Here is a 16998-nt window from a genome sequence, read left to right on the forward strand (position 1 = left end):
TTGCCCAACCTTCCTTCTGAGGAGTGGCTGGTGGGTTTGAACCGCCAGCCGTCTGGTTAGCAGGCAAGTGTCTTAGCCACTATGCTACCAGAGCTCTTAACCTTATTTAGGGAATAGTATTTTTTGGGGGTAGGCTCATCCAGCCTCTATGGGTACAGAAAGTCTGAATTCCATAAAAATTTGAAATTCTGTTATTTTTCCTCTTTTGATCAGGATTCTTCTATAGAACATTTGATCAAAATATTCAGTAATGGTAGCTGGGCACCATCCAGTTCTGTTCTCATGGCACAGTTGGTCATAGAGGCAATTAGCCACACATTCCATATACTCCTCCTGTTTCTAACCTTCCTTCTTCCTCTTTTGCTCCAGACGAATAGAGACCAAGTGTTGTGCTTTGGATGCCACTTGCAAACATATAAGACTCAGGCACCCACATAGTTTTTTTAAAAAACTGATTTTATTATTTTTTGTTGTTGAGAAATATACACAACAGAATATACACTAATTCAGCAATTTCTACACGAACAATTTGGTGACATTGATTATATTCTTTAAGTTGTGTAACCGTTTCCACCGCCCTTTGCCTAATTGTCCTTCCCTTGTTAAAATGAACTCAATGCCTCCTAAGTGTCCCATCTAATTTTTGAGTTGCTGTTGTCAATTTGATCCTGTATAGATAGTTCTTAAAAGGGCACAGAGCTCAAGGCAGACATTCTTTATTAATTAAGCTAAACTACTGTTTAGTTTTAAGAGAACTTCAGGGAAAGTTTTTTTTTTTTAATTGTGATTTGGGTGAAAGCTTACAGAGCAAATTCACTTTCCATGCAGTAGTTCACACACATGCTGTCTCATGACATTGACTATAATTTACCTCAATGCAACAGCTCCCCTCCCATTTCCTCCCGATAGTTACCTCTTCCCTGTGTACATCCCTCCATGCACTCCTGCCCCCTGAACTGTCTCTCTGTGCGTAAACAGCCCTTCTTTCTCCCATGATTTTTCTCTCCAAGGAGCGTATCTACCTCAGGTACATGTTCCACTCATATGCCTGTCTTTTGTTTGGCTGGAAGCCACAGGTGTGGGTTCAATTCCAGACCTGAAGGGCAGCTAGGGACCATAGTCTTAGTGGTTCCACCAGGCTCTATCAGACCAGCAAACCTGGTCCCTCCCCCCTTTTTTTTACCCCAAATGATTTTGAGTTTTGTTCCACATTGTTCTTCAGGGAAAGTTTTTGATTTAAGATTTAAAGATTATTGTAGGGCAGTAGTTTTCAGGAGTTCATCCAGCTTCCATGGCTGCAGAAAGTCCAGAGTTCATGTGAATTTTAAATTTTTTAAATGTATTTTCCCCCTTTTAATCAGGGTTCTTGTGTGGAGTTTTTGATCAAAAGGTACAGTAATGGTAGCTGGGTACCATCCAATTCTTACGGTCTCATGGCAAAGGAGGCAGTTGTTCATGTAGGTAATTAGCCACACATTCCATATCCTCTCCTATTCCTGACTCTTCCTTCTTCCTCTATTGGTCCAGGCAAATAAAGGCCTTTTTTTTAAACGTTGGATGGCAGCTTGCAAGTTTCTAAGACCCTGTGCAACAAACTAAGGCGCTGTGCAGCAAACTAGGAGGTAGAACAGAAGACATAAACAGTATTAGGCTAGTTAACTGAGATGTCCTGTGAAACCATGGCCCTAACCCTCCACACCACAAAACCAAATCCTATGAGATATTGTTTGTAATCCCCTCAGTGTAATAGCACTCTTCCCACTTCCTCCTTGGGTCCCCCATTTCCCTTTGTCCTTCTTTCTTGTCCCCTCCTGCCTTCTGAACTTTATTTTTGGGCAAATGTTGCCCTTTTGATCTCATATGGTTTATTATTCTGAGGAGTAAGTTCTTCATGGGTGTTACTGCTCACTTTATATACCTGTCTGTTGTTTGGCTGAAAGGAGCTCCCTGGGGGTGGGTTTACCTCCAGATTTGAAGGGTGCCTAAGGGCCAGATTCTTGAGGGTTCCACCAGTCTCTGTCAGACTGGTAATTAAAGTCTGCTCTTTTTTATGGTTTTGAATTTTGTTCTACATTTTTCTCCCATTCTGTCCGAGACTTTATATAGTGATCCTGATCAGAGTGGTTGGTAGTGGTAGCTGGGAACAATCTTGTTCTTCTGGTCTCATTCATGCTAATGGAGGTTGTGGTTTACATGGTCCATTGTTGTTGTTGTTGTTATGTGCCGTCAAGTTGTACCCAACTCCTAGCGACCCCTCCTTGGGTTTCCGAGGCAGTATCACTACGGAAGTAGATTGCCCCATCTTCCTTCCGAGGAGTGGCTGGTGGGTTTGAACTGCCAGTCTTCTGGTTAGCAGTCAAGTGCCTTTAGCCACTATGCTACCAGAGCTCCCCATGGTCCATTAGTCCTTTGAACTAGTTGCTTCCTTGAGTTTTTTTTTTTACTGCCTTGAATTTTTTATTTTCGTCACTCTTCTACCCTCTAGACTGTGAGAGACCAATGGTTGCATCCCAGGTGGCTGTTTCCAAGCTTTTAAGACCTCAGTTGCTACTTACCAAAGTAGGATGTAGAGCATTGTCTTTGTGGGCTTGTTATGCTACTTGACTTAGATGTTGCCAAGTTATGGTCCTACTCCAAGCCCAGTTGACTCAGTTCTTCAGGGTGTTTGGTTATGGCTAGGAAGTTTTCATACCTAGACCTATGTGGTCTATTGTATGCATGGATATGTTTGGAGCATATACAAATACATATGTAGAAATATCCTTTGCCAAACCTATGTATATATCTGTGAGTGTGCTTCCTTATGCCATCCCACACCTGTTCAATTTGCATATCTACCTATGTGTCCACTTGTAAATTATTATTTGTTATTAGTTATTGCAGGATTGTGAATGTAATAGTATTTACCATTGTTGCCTTTTACTTTTGTGTACCTCACAGTATCTTCCTTTGCCTTGGTCATGTTGTGCTGACTTTTCCCTTATTGTATGTTGCCTTTCCCTTTACCCAAGTTAATACGTGTCTATTTTCTAGTTAGTGATTTTCCCTCCCATCTCTGGTAACCATCAAAAAATGTTTCTATGTGTAAACATTTTCTTGACTTTTTATAATAGTGGTTTCATACAGTATTTGTCCTTTTGTGATTGATAGCTATTCTTTTTGTTGTTGTTGTAAATATATCTATTATATAATGTTTACCAATTCTGTTTTTTAAAATGTGTACAGTTTACTGCATTGGTCACATTAATTGGCTTTGAAACCCTTATCCCTTAATCATTGTGATTTTTCCATCATTGTAAACAAACTCAGTGTTCCATAAGTAATACTACCTTTCTTCTCCCCCTCTTTTCTACCCTTGGTCCACCTAGTGTTTTTTAGTTTGGCCAAATGTCTATCTGAATGGGATCCTAGTATTACACTGTGGCTGTTTGGGACAACTTCCTCCAATTTAAAGAGTTTTTATTTCGCCTAACTACTTCAATCACTGTATTTTTCTTTATGGTATTAGAAGCAAGGTGACTCCAGACATCTTTGGTCTTATAAATGAATGATTTTGTTATGGTTGGGACACTTAATATTTTATTTATTTTAAAAAAATTTGGTCCACGTTAAAAAAAAATTAAGATAACTAGTGAAAAGTTTGTCACCATTATTTCTAATTTGTTTAGTTTTAAACTGCCATCACTGTTACTACTTTCTTTTATATATATTTTTTCTGTTTCTTTATACATACATAAGTACATATAAGTTTTTCTTCTTTTTATGCAGTAGATAGCATACCTTTTTCCAAATCCCACTTTTTATCCATTTAACAATGTATGTTGGAGATTTTTTCAAATGTATTTATGGAGAATGTACTCATTCTTTTTTTTTTTTTTTTGATGATAAATGCAAAGAAGAAAATGCAGGGTGCTGTGAATGTAAACCAAGCAGGGAGGACAAGCAAGGAGTGTTGGTCAGCATATTAGTTATCTACACCTATCTGTCAGTTTGTTGTGCTATGGTATCTTACATGTTGCTATGACACTGAAAGCTATGCAAATGATATTCAAATTCAGCAGGGTCACCCATGGTGGACTGGTTTCAGCATAGCTTCTAGACTAAGATTAGGAATAAAGGCCTGGCGATCTACTTCTGAAAATTAGCCAATGAAAAATCCTGTGGATCACAACATAATATTGCCTGATGTCATGCTAGAAGATGACCCCCCTAGGTTGGAAGGCATCAGAATACGCAACGGACTTGAGCATACCAACGATGGTGAAAAGGGCTCTGGACCAGACAAAGGTTCTTTCTGTTATATATGGGCTTGCCATGAGTTGGACCCAACTTGGTGGCAACTAACAACAAATTACTGTGTAACAAATTGCCCTAAATGGAATAGCTTAAAAAACAGTAAGTTACTCTTTCTCATGGTCTAGATGCATCAAAAATGTAGAAAGGGCATAGTGGGGACAGCTTGCTCTACTTTGCAAAGACTGGGGATTCAACTGGAAGACTTTAAAGCTGGATACTAGAATCATCTGAAGGCCTGTTCACCTCATGTGGACCTAGCTGAGTCTGTTGGCCAGGATGCCCTCATGTAGTGTGACCTAGGCTTCCTCACAACATGGTGGCTGGGGGAATTTACTCATTTTTTTAAATGAAAAATTTTTTATGGATATTAGAACTTCAAAGAATATTTGGAGTTGTGGTAACATGCGCTATCAGGTAAACTGACCAGGTACCTGTCATACTGCCTACAAATCTTGGTCCTTAATTTTCATTGCTGTTATTTTACTTTTAAGTCAGCAGTGAACAAACGTAATTTGAGTACTGCTAATTAAGTTAATTTAAGAATGTTTATTTCATAAAGTCTGCGTTGTAATTTTAACTGTAGCCCTAAATCCCATAATATGTCAGAAAATCTAAGTCTTTAGTGAGTGATAAAGGCTTACTTTCTCAGTTTTTGGACTATAGACCCAAATGTTTTTCTCTGTCCTAGAACTGGCTAGATCGAGGAAAATGACAGTTACTCAATTTGATAGAAAGGAAACTTAGGTTTCCTTTTAACCCATCTGTATAGCTCTATTTACTTTGTACTTAAACCCACTGGTTGTGGGAAAATGAAAAGGCCTGACCATTCATATATTTACAGAACATTTGTTGTACACTTACTATGCAAAAGACAAATTTGTTATTTGCTGTCAAGTCGGACCCAACTCATAGCGACCCCTCCTTGGGTTTCTGAGGCAGTATCGCTACAGAAGTAGATTGCCCAACCTTCCTTCTGAGGAGTGGCTGGTGGGTTTGAACCTCCAGCCTTCTGGTTAGCAGTCAAGTGCCTTAGGCACTATGCTACCACAACTCCTAAGAGACATATATAGATTATATTGTAGAATATATAAATGACACAACTGGAGCCCTTAAGAAGATGTGGCACAATGGAGGAAAGGTATAACTCCTCGAAATAACTGTAAGATGTAGTGTATTTATAAATTAAGTAACCAGAATATTAGAAAAAGTACCTCTTTAAGTAGAAACTGTACCCTTATTCAGCACTTTTTACAACTTGGATCTAAGTGAGACTGGCTTACCAAATCCTGAAAAATTCTACTTTCAAAATCGCTCCCTATTCCATCTGCTTGTATCTATTCCAACTTCTGTTGCCTTAATTCTATCCATTGTGATTGTGCTTGCCCTTATCCATGTGACATCTTGGATATCTTTTTAATAATAACATTTATTGATCTTTTCTATGTGCTGGGCACTGTTGTATACAGCTTACATTAATTATCTTGTTTAATTCTCATAATTCTCTAGAGGTAGATGCTATAATTATTCCCATTTTACAAATGGGAAAGCTGAGAACTGAGAGTGCTGAGAGGCTAAGTAATTTGTCTAAGTTCAAAAACATTTAGTAAGTGCTAGAGCTAGGAGCTCTGGTGACGTAGTGCCTAAGGCATTTGACTGCTAACCAGAAAGTTGGTGGTTCAAATCCACCGGCCACTCCTTGAATGGAAGACTAGGCAGTCAACTTCCGTAGAGATACTGCCTTGAAAACTCAAGGAGGGGTTGCAATGAGTTGAAATTGACTTGATGGCAGTGAGTTTTTTTTTTAGAGCTGGGATACAGAATCAGGAAATCTGACTTTTAAGGCCAAGCTCTCTTAACCATTATGCTGTACATGTCTGTGTATGTGGATATGTACATATATATGTATGTCATTGTTTTAATGGCTGTATGTAAAAACCTATTGCCATTGAGTAAATTCTGACTCACAGTGACTCTATAGGACAGGAGAGAACTGCCCCATAGGATTTCCAAGGCTGTAAATCTTTATGGGAGCAGATTGCTATGTCTTTCTCCCATGAGTGGCTGGTGGGTTCAAACTACCAGACTGTTTTTGGTTAGCATCCGAATGCCTTAACCACTAAGCCACCAGCTCTCCTTGGCTGTATGTATATACCTTAGTTTGCTTTATCTGTCTGCTTCTGAGGAACACCAGTGTTCAGTGAGACATCTTAATACACATCTTTATATGTTTTCAGTATATCTATAGGTAAAATTCTAGAAGTGTAATTACTGACCCAAAGGGCACGCATATTTAATGTTTTGTTAGATATTGTTAAATTGTCCTGCAGAAATTTGCACAGACTTAGAGTTTCCAAAACAACACAATTTAAACTTGAGGGAATTAGTGTGGTTGAACAAGAACGGAGAATTGTCTGTCTTCATGTGCCTTTGGGAACACTTAAGTATCTATTAGCGTTGCCTTTCTAAAAAGCAAGTTTACCTTTGGATTTTGATTGTTGGTCATGTGACTATAGTCGATAGTAGGAAAGACGACTAAACATTTTCAAAGAAATCTTTCTTTTGAAATGTCCCCCAGGCCTTTCAATTGCCAGTCTAAATGTAAAAGTTTTGATAAATTGATTTCTGGTCGGTAGTATCTTTTAAAGTCAGGGACAACCTCAGGAGTATGGATCATATATATACCCTGCTGAGTTGACTGCTACTCACAAAGAAACTCCTTACTAGAGTTCTTTTCTTTTCCCCCTCCTTTAACAACAAGGAACGGATCCGACTCATAGCGAGTCCTCCTTGGGTTTCTGAGGCGTTACCACTATGGAAGTAGATTGCCAAACCTTCCTTCCGAGGAGTGGCTTGGTGGGTTTGAACCACCAGACTTCTGGTTAGCAGTCAGATGACTTAGGCATTACACCACCAGAACTTCCCCTCCCTTACTACAGTTCTTATTGAACTCCCAATAGACAGAGACAGAGAACCAAACATCACTACATTAGCAAGGTCTTACTATTTTTCAAGTAGTGGATCCTGGAGATGTTAAGATAAATAAGACCAAATTTCTTTTTAGACTTTATGTTTCCATTGACTACTTTATCTCCTGGAATGGGTCCTTTGTTTGCCTCATTTCTCATCCCATTCCTCTGCTTTTATGGGGAAAGTGATTGTTTTATCCAGTTGATTTAAATTTTGTTTAATGAATTTAGGATTTATTAATAGACCTTCACTAACCTAGAGTAGGGAGCTCTGGTAGCATAGTGCCTAAGGCACTTGACTGCTAACCAGAAGGCTGGTGGTTCAAAACCACCAGCCACTCCTTGGAAGGAAGATGGGGCAATCTACTTCCGTAGAGATACTGCCATGGAAACCCAAGGAGGGGGTCACTATGAGTCGTGTCTGACTTGACAGTACATAACAACAACAACCTAGAGTAGGGAGGTTGCCTTGAGGATTACCAACCAGTATCATTCCCCCCAACACATACATATACATTCTTTTATTCCATTCTCAGGGCCTACTGTTAAAAATAAAATGAAACAAACCTTAAGGAGTGACAGGAAATTTGACTAATTTAAGGGTATGCAGTGGGTTCCAAGTTATCTCTTTTGAGATTGAAAGAGCACTGAAAACTATATTATTGGTTTACTGTTTTTGATGATAGTGTTTGTCTTGCTTGCTTTCTGTTCAGGAACTCTTCATTTTACTTCTAAGGAGCAAAGATTATCTTCTGGGCCTGTTGATATTTTTTTAGTTTTGGATTATTAAGAGATTTTTGTTTGGTGATTGATCAGATGATTTAGATCTGCTGACCTTTATCTTCTTTCTTTCTTTTTTTTTTTTAAATTGTGATTGGGGTGAAAGTTTACAGAGCAAATTCACTTTCCATACAGCAGTTCACACACGGTGTCTCATGACATTGACTACAATTTACCCCAGTGCAACAGCTCCCCTCCCACTTCCTCCCAATAGTTACCTATCTTCCTTATTTCTTGACACTAGTTTACAAAAATGAAAAGGAGAAGAAACTGGAAGCTTCAGTAGTATTATATCACTAGTGATCTGCTTATAGTGTTAGCCTAAAAGAAGGTAACTGTGAAGTGGGTTTTAATTAAAAATCACTGAAAGCATAAACATTGTGATATTTGGTAAAATGAAATTTAAAAATCTATTTAATAAAATTAAGAAAAGATTCTGATATTTGGTGTGAAATTTATGCCTGGAGTTTAAACAAAAAAAAACCCAAACTCACTATCGTGGAGTTGGATCCAACTCATAGTGACCCCTCCTTGGGTTTCCGAGGCAGTATCACTACAGCAGTACATCGCCCAGTTTTCCTTCTGAGGAGTGGCTGGTGGGTTTGAACCGCCAGCCTTCTGGTTAGCAAGAGTTTTTTTTTTCTTGTTTTCTTTCAATTTAATAAAATTAAAGATTCTGATACTTGGTGTGAAATTTATGCCTGGAATTTTATCTTAACAAAAAGTACCTTTAAATTTTAATGAAGGGAAAAGAATTTGTCTTGTATTTGCTTACGTTAATGCGCCCTTCCCCCAAACATTCTTTATTTTCAGGATAAAATTAGGATGAGTGCCACTCTTGAGAAAGGGGATGTGCTGTCAGTAAAGGAAAAGTGCTAGTATTTCTCAGAATACACTCCATGAGGGGAGGGATTTTAACTTATTCACTGTGCCTTGTACTTAGAACAGTGTCTGCAGTGATTAATTTGTTAATGGACAGGAAATAGAAAACTAAATTGTGGTAAATTCATAGTTGTCATTCTGTACACTATTTAAGATGAATTAGTTACATGTGTCAACTTGGATAAATACCAAACTATAATGTTAAAGAAATAGAGTATATAAAGAAAAGGTAATGTTGCAAAGGGATATATATCTGTGATATAGCAAAAACTTTGAAAGATAATAACAATATTTTTATATAGGCATACATGTATACATAAAGTAAAAGTTTTAAAAAAATGCATGTCAGTGTAGTGGTTTCCTTTGATGAAAAAGGAATAAGATTGGAGAAATTACTCAAGAGCCCTTCAGTTTTATTTGTAATGATCTTTCTTAAGCTAGATGGTAAGTAAATGAGTGTTTGTTACATTATTCTCTATAAAATTTGTAAAAAATGGCATGGTGGTGGAGGCATCTGACCTCCTAACTTTACAAGTGGAGAGAAGGGTCAAAATGAATTCAACAGCCCAAGACTGATTACTGTGAGGCGGAAGTCAGATATACTGCCACATTTTAACCTTTTTTTTTTTTTTTTTAAATACCAATTCTGACACTTCCCATGGCACTTTCTACTTCTCTACTGGGTTCTATAATGCATTGCAATGACCACAGATAGTACTAACAATTATGAAATTTATTAGGGAAGTAACAGGCTACAATCCAGGATCAGGAACACACAGGATACAGTTCTTCAATCAGGACAGCCACCCCTCAGCTACAGGCATGCTTCTCTGTGACTTTAGCCTCTGTGTTTCTCTGGCAAGTGTTATAAAGCTTTTTTAGGTCTGCTGATAGGTGCCCAGAGAGGCACCCCACTCTGCCAGCAAACCTGCCCAAAGGCACTCACTTTGTCACTCCATGCATGAGAAGCCCACCCCTCTGTCTTATGTTGGTCTCTTGGTTCTGTTGGTTCAGCTGCCTCTGTTTCTCTGCCACTGCTTCTTGCCGTCTCAAGTGTCACAGCTCGCTCTCTCCTGGATTGAGGAAGTTTAGTGCAAGGATCCTGGCTTTTCTTTCTTAATAGTATTGAGATCTCCCCTCTTTGCCTCTGGGATGGCTCATTTTAAGCTTGGGATGGCAAAACTGACCAATCTCCACTTAAGGGTTCCATCCACCTTATGTGCATGGTCCCACACACACAAAGGTGCTTTGTATCTAATTTACATTTTAACAAGCTATCCAGTCCCCTTGATAGGGCACAAGTACCTCACATTTGCATAGTCCAGTCATCTAGTGGGAGTCACAAAGACCATGGTTGGAAGAGCCATATTAAGTAAGTCATTGCACTGCAGGTTTTATAAATCTGAAATGGTTAATAAAAATAAATGAGAGAGTGTAGATCAGGGATAGGCAAACTGAGGGCCTGTAGGCCAAATTCTACTTGCTGCCTGTTTTTTGTATAGCCTTTGTGATAGAATCATGAATATGATTTTAAATGGTTGAAATAAAATCAAAAGAATATTTTGTAAATCTTCAACAAAATCCTAGCCAATAGACTCCAACAGCATATCAAGAAAATCATTCATCATGACCAAGTGGGGTTCATACCAGGTATGCAAGGATGGTTCAACATTAGAAAAACAATCAATGTAATCCACCACATAAATAAAACAAAGGAGAAGAACCACATGATCATATCAATTGATGCAGAAAAGGCATTTGATAAAATCCAACACCCATTTCTGATCAAAACTCTCAGCAAAATAGGAGTAGAAGGGACATTCCTCAACATAATAAAAGGCATTTATGCAAAACCAACAGCCAATATTACCCTCAATGGAGAGAGACTGAAACCATTCCTCTTGAGAACAGGAACTAGACAAGGATGCCCGCTATCACCACTTCTATTCAACATTGTACTGGAAGTCCTAGCCAGGGCCATAAGGCAAGAAAGGGAAATCAAAGGCATCCATATTGGTAAGGAAGAAGTCAAACTATCCCTATTTGCTGATGATATGATCCTATACCTAGAAAAGAATATTTTGTAACCTGTGAAAATTACATGAAATTCAGATTCTAATGTTCATCTATTAGGGCACAACCATGCTTATTGTTTATGTATTGTATATGTCAGCTTTCACAGTGCTACAGTGTTACAGTTTGTAGTTATAATAGAGACCTTAAGGACTGTAAAAACTAAGGTATTTATTATTTGGCTCTTTTAGCACAGTTAGTAGGCACAACATAGACCACATAAGGCCTGTGAAGTCTAAAATATTTACTCTTTGGCCCTTTACAGAAAAAGTTTGCCAGTCTCTGATGTGGATGAATTCTAGTTCTAGATTATGATAGTGTAATTTGGCAAGTGAACAATTACTTGGTGAATACTTGTAATAAGTTGAAGATAGTTATTTTCAGATTATGTGTGCATAAATATTGTGTTTAAGGTGAAAGTTTATGCAGCAAATTAGGTTCCTATTTAACAATTTCTAGACAAATTGTTTAGTGATAGTGATTGTATTTTTCACAGTATGTCATCATTCTCATTCATTACATTCTGGTTGTTCCATTTCCATTACTCTAGTTTCCCTGACCCCTTACCTTCTCATCTGTACTTAGATTGTATTTTCTGAAAGGACATTTTGGTCAAAGGAAAACAGCCAGTTTCAAACTTTACACAAGTTTCAAAGTGTTGCCCAGTAAGAGTCCCATCTTGTTAAATAAGTCTAAGTCTAATGCATTTCCTCAATATGAGTCACTCCTTCGCTTGCTTGTTATTTTAAGTTCCTGATTCTCATTTATTGTTGGAGATTTGACAGTTTTAAATATCTACCAGAACAGTGTGATTTGGGATTGGCATTTTGGTAGCTTATTGTTTCTTATTTCCAAAAACTCTCAGCAAGCTAGCAGCAATTTAGAGGAATGGAATATTTGAATATGCAAACATACACAGTCACTGAAGTAAGAGCATCTTTTTCAGCAACTTTTCTTTTAATATTAAGATGTATTAAACTTTGGCTCAGTATTTAGCTTTTGGAACTTGGCCTGTATAGTAGTGTTGGTGATTTGAATCCATTACAGCAATTCCTGGTTTACGAATGAGATCTGTTCCTAAGTGTCTTTAAGTTGAGTATGTAGGTAAGTCAGAACAGGTGCATAAGGTTCTTATTTAGCCTTACCTTAGTACAAGAAAAGGCTCCAAGCCTTTTCAGTGATGTAAAAGCTGCATGTGCAGCAACTGAAGGTGATTATTTGTTGCCAAGTAGGAGTTGGTTCAGTCCTTTCAAAGTAAGAGCAAATTTATGTAACCTTAAAGAGAAAATACAACTCAACCATAAGTCTGACATTCATAACCCAGGGACTTACTGTACATTATAGTTGGTATTTTTAAAAGACATAAGTACTGTATCACTGAAGAATTTTCTTAAACAGGAACTTCCAATTCCTGGATGTAGAGCAAAACGATGTAGTTTTGATTATTTTTAGAAAAATATCAATTATTAGTTAGCAGTTATTTCCCTGAAAAGCACTAATCTTTCCCTTGTACCCCATTGGTGGTAGTCTGAGATACTTAGTGTCAAAAGTCAGGTAATCCTACTTGAGGTAACTCTTTCGTTCACATTCTCCCAGATTACATAAAATCATTCTGCTCTCATCATGTTAGTAGAATTGGAAAAGGCAAAGCCAGGTGATTTGAGTGTCTTTCATCTTTTCTTCTTAGAAAATGTTTTAAGAGCTGTTGTTTTAGTTTTCAAAGTCATAGTCACAGTGTTTTTCAGTCAACTGGAAGTATATTTGTTTGTTTATTTTAATTTACATCTAAAAACCCACTGCCATCGAGTTGATTCCATAGTGACCTTATAAGATACAATAGAACTGCCGCAAAGGTTTCCAGGGCTGTAAATTTTTGTTTTAAAATTGTGATTTGAATGAAAGTTTACAGAGCAAATTCACTTTTCATACAGCAGCTCACATACACTTTGTCTCATGACTCTCATGACATCAACTACAATTTACCATAGTGCAACAGCTCCCCTCCCACTTCCTCCCCATATTTAGCTCTTCCTTGTGTCCTTCCCTCCCATGTACTCCTGCCTCCTGTGCTGTGTCCCTATGCATACACAGCTCCTCTGTTCTCTCGTGATTGTTCTCTCCAAGGAGTATATCTACCTAATGTAAATGTTCAGCTGATATGTCTGTCTTTTGTTTGGCTGGAAGCCACAGAAGTGGGTTCAATTACAGACCTGAAGGTCAGCTAGGGGCCACAGTCTCAGTGGTTTCATCAGGCTCTATCAGACCAGCAAACCTGGACCCTTCTTTTTTTTTTTTTAAATGATTTTGAGTTTTGTTCCACATTGTTCTCCCACTCTGTCCAGTATCTCCTACATAGATCCCCCTCTGAGTAGTTGACAGTGGTAGCCGAGCATCATCTAATCATCTAGTTCTTCTGGTCTCATAGTCGTGTAGGCTGAGGATCACATGGTGTACCAGTTGCTTGGACTAATTATTTCCATGAATCTTTGGTTTTCTTCATTCTTCTTCCCTCTGAATGAGGAGAGACCCATTGTTGCATCTAGATGGCCGCTTGCAAGCTTTTAAGATCCCAGTCACTACTCACCAAAATAGGTTGTGGTAATTCCAACTTTTTAAGGAATTGCCAAGGCTGTAAATTTTTTCAGAAGCAGACTGCCTCATCTTTCTCCTGCAGAGTGGCTAGTGGGTCAAACCACTCACCTTTTGGTTAGCAGCAGACTGTTTTAACCACTGTACCACCAGACCTCCTTTTTTATTTAAAAAAAAAAAAAAAAAAAAAAAAAAACTTCATAAAAGGATCTTAATAAAGTTATCTTGAAGTTAAAAAACAATGAACATAAACTATCTAATCTGATATTTTCTTCTCTAAGAAATTTATGATTATGTAAATAGAATATAACATGATCTTTTAAATTCCTTGGCAATTTCAATCAATATTGGGAGTTGCTTTCTTGGCCTTTCTGTCTACGTTTGAAAGTCCAAAAGTCATTCTGTTTTTATAGTCCCATATACTTTGCCTTTTTGTTTCAGATTACCCCCTTCATTTGCCCTGCTTTTGGAGTAGAGAATCCAGTTCATGTTTGGGTATTTTTGCTTGGGGGTGGGCAATCCCCCCCCCCATACGCATTTTGTTGTTGTTGAGAACATCTGCACCAAAACATAAACCTGTTCAACGGTTTCTACATGTACAATTTAGTGATATTGATTACATTCTTCAAGTTGTGCAACTGGCCATTCTCTCATTTTCTGAGTTGTTTCTACCTCATTAATATAAACTTGCTGCTCTCTGAGATTCCTATCTAAACATTCTAGTTGCTATTGTCAATTTCATCACATATTGATAGTTCTTAAAAGAATGAAATACTCAAGGCAGATTATTTTTTAAACTAGGTAAGCTAAACTGTTGTTTGGTTTTAAGAGGACTTTAGGGGATATTTTTGATTTCAGGTTTAAAGATTATCTCAGAGCAGTAGTTTTCAGGGGTTCATCCAGCTTCCCTGGCTACAGAAAGTCTAGAGGCCATGTGAATTTTAAATTTTCTTCTGTATTTTCCTCCTTTTGATCAGGATTCTTCTATGGAATCTTTGATCAAAACATTCAGTAATGGTAGTTGGGTACCATCCAGTTCTTCAGATCTCATAGTGTAGGAGGCATTTGTTCAGGTAGGCTGTTAGCCACACATTCCGTATCCTCCTTTTCCTGATTCTTCTTTCTTCCTCTGTTGGTCCAGGCTGTCCCTTGAAACCATGACCTTAAACCTCCAAACTGAGGAACCAAATTCCATAAGTTGTTTGGTTGTACGTAAGCAGCCTCAGTAGTTACTTTTTTTTTTTTTGGTCATTGGTATAAACATATCTATTATACAACTTTAGCCAGTTCAACTTTTTACAGGTGGACAACTGTCTTGGTAATAGGAACTAATAATACCTGTTTCATCCCTGATCTCATGCAACTTTCTACTATTTAGAAATTTCCTTGTTGGGAGGAGGGAGGTTGAAGAGCCTTTCTTTCAAAGTAAAAAATATGAAGGTCTCTATGAAAAGGATCACTGGTGGTGTAGTGCCTAACTAAGGCATTTGACTGCAAACCGGAAGGCTGGCGGTTCAAACCCACCAGCCACTCCTTGGAACGAAGATTGGGCAGTCTACTTCTATAGTGATACAGCCTTGGAAACCCAAGGAGGGGTTGCTGTGAGTAGGATCCGACTCAGTGGCAGTGAGTTTTTCTTTTATGAATAGGATACTTGACCCTAACCTCATACGTGATTACTAAACCTAGAAAACGTTAGAGGTAATAGGAATGGGTAACTAAAGTTACGTGAATAAAGGACAGGACCTGAATACTACCAGCAGTCTTGAGTTCAAAGAAAAATCATTGCATCATCAAGAATAGTTAGAGACTTGTCTCTGCAATTGAGATTCTTGGTTTTCTACCTCTTGCTCCTTGTCTCTAGCAGCATTAAGACAGGGATATACTACCAGTGTTTTTGTTCTTACCAGTGTTTGTCTTGTTTTGTTTTGTGTTTTGATAAACTGATTTTACGAAGGTATAATATACAGATGGAATTGATTTTATAAGATGACTATGTAAATAAATATTACCTACACCCAGATGCTTTTTTTCATGCTCCCTTCTAGTCATCATCCTTTCCTACCCCAAACAATAACCAGTTGCAGTTGATTTGATTGTAGCTCATGGTGATCCCATGTGTTTCAGAGTAGGACTGAAGTCTGTTTCAGAGTAGGACTGAAGTCTCTAGGGTTTTCAAGGCTGTGATCATTCGAAAGGAAATCACCAGGTCTTTCTTTTAAGGTGCCTCTGCATGGGTTGAAACTGGTAACCTTTAAGTTGGTAGTCAAGAGCTTAACTATTTGAACCACCAGGGACTCCTCCCACCCTAAAGTCAAACTCACTGCCCTTGAGTTGGATTTGACTCATAGCGACCCCTCCTTGGGCTTCCGAGGCATTATCACTACGGAAGAAGATTGGCCATCCTTCCTTTGGAGGAGTGGCTAGTGGATTTGAACCACCAGTCTTCTGGTTAGCAGTCAAATGCCTTAGGTACTACACCACCAAAGTTCCGAAGGTAACCACTATTCCACCCCCACCTCCTTATCACCAGCAGTTTCAACCCTGCAGTTGTGTTCACAGTGAAAATAACTTCAGGGTTGAGACTGTTGGTAATAATAGCCACAGGACTCCTTGAAGGTGCCGTCGAGTCAGATCCAACTCATAGCCGTGACCCCCTTTGGGTTTCCAAGGTGTTATCACTACAGAAGTAGGTTGCCCACCTTCCTTCTGAGGTGTGGCTGGTGGGTTTGAACCACTAGCCCTCTGATTAGCAGTCAAATGCCTTAGACACTATGCCACCAGAGCTCCTTTACTCTAATACAGTAGGTCTCAACTGGGAGAATTTTGCTCCCCAGGGGATATTTGGTAGTGTATGGAAACATTTTTGCTTGTCAGAAGAGAGGGGGATAGTACTATGAGCATCTAATGGGAGTAAGCCGGGTGCTGCTAAGCATCCTCTAGTGCACCAGACACCTCTCCACATCAAGGAATTAACAGGCTCAAAATCGCAGTAGTAATGAGGTTGAGAAACCATGCTCTGATAACACACTGAAATGATTATGGCAACAAGTGATGTGTTAAATTGTTGAAAACCCATTCTGCTTTTAAAACTTTTATGGAAAACCATCAAAAATATTTCTGGTTGCCCTATGGAGCAGTTCTCCTCTGTCCTATATGGTCACTATCAGCTGGAATGGACTTGACAGCACACAGTAACAGCAATTGCCTGGAACTCTAATGATAAATGTCTTTTTTTTTTTTTTTTTTAATGTATTGTGATTTGGATGAAAGTTTACAGAGCAAGTTCATTTTCCATACGACAGTTCCTACACATTTGTTTCACGACGTTGACTGTCATTCCCCATAGTGTAACCCCTCTCTTTCCACTTCCTCCCCGTACTTACCTTTCCTCTGTGTTCTTCCCTCCCAT

This window comes from Orycteropus afer, unplaced genomic scaffold (genome assembly GCF_000298275.1).
Source record: "Orycteropus afer afer isolate SDZICR_OR568_19922 unplaced genomic scaffold, OryAfe1.0 scaffold00217, whole genome shotgun sequence".
NCBI lineage: Eukaryota > Metazoa > Chordata > Mammalia > Tubulidentata > Orycteropodidae > Orycteropus > Orycteropus afer.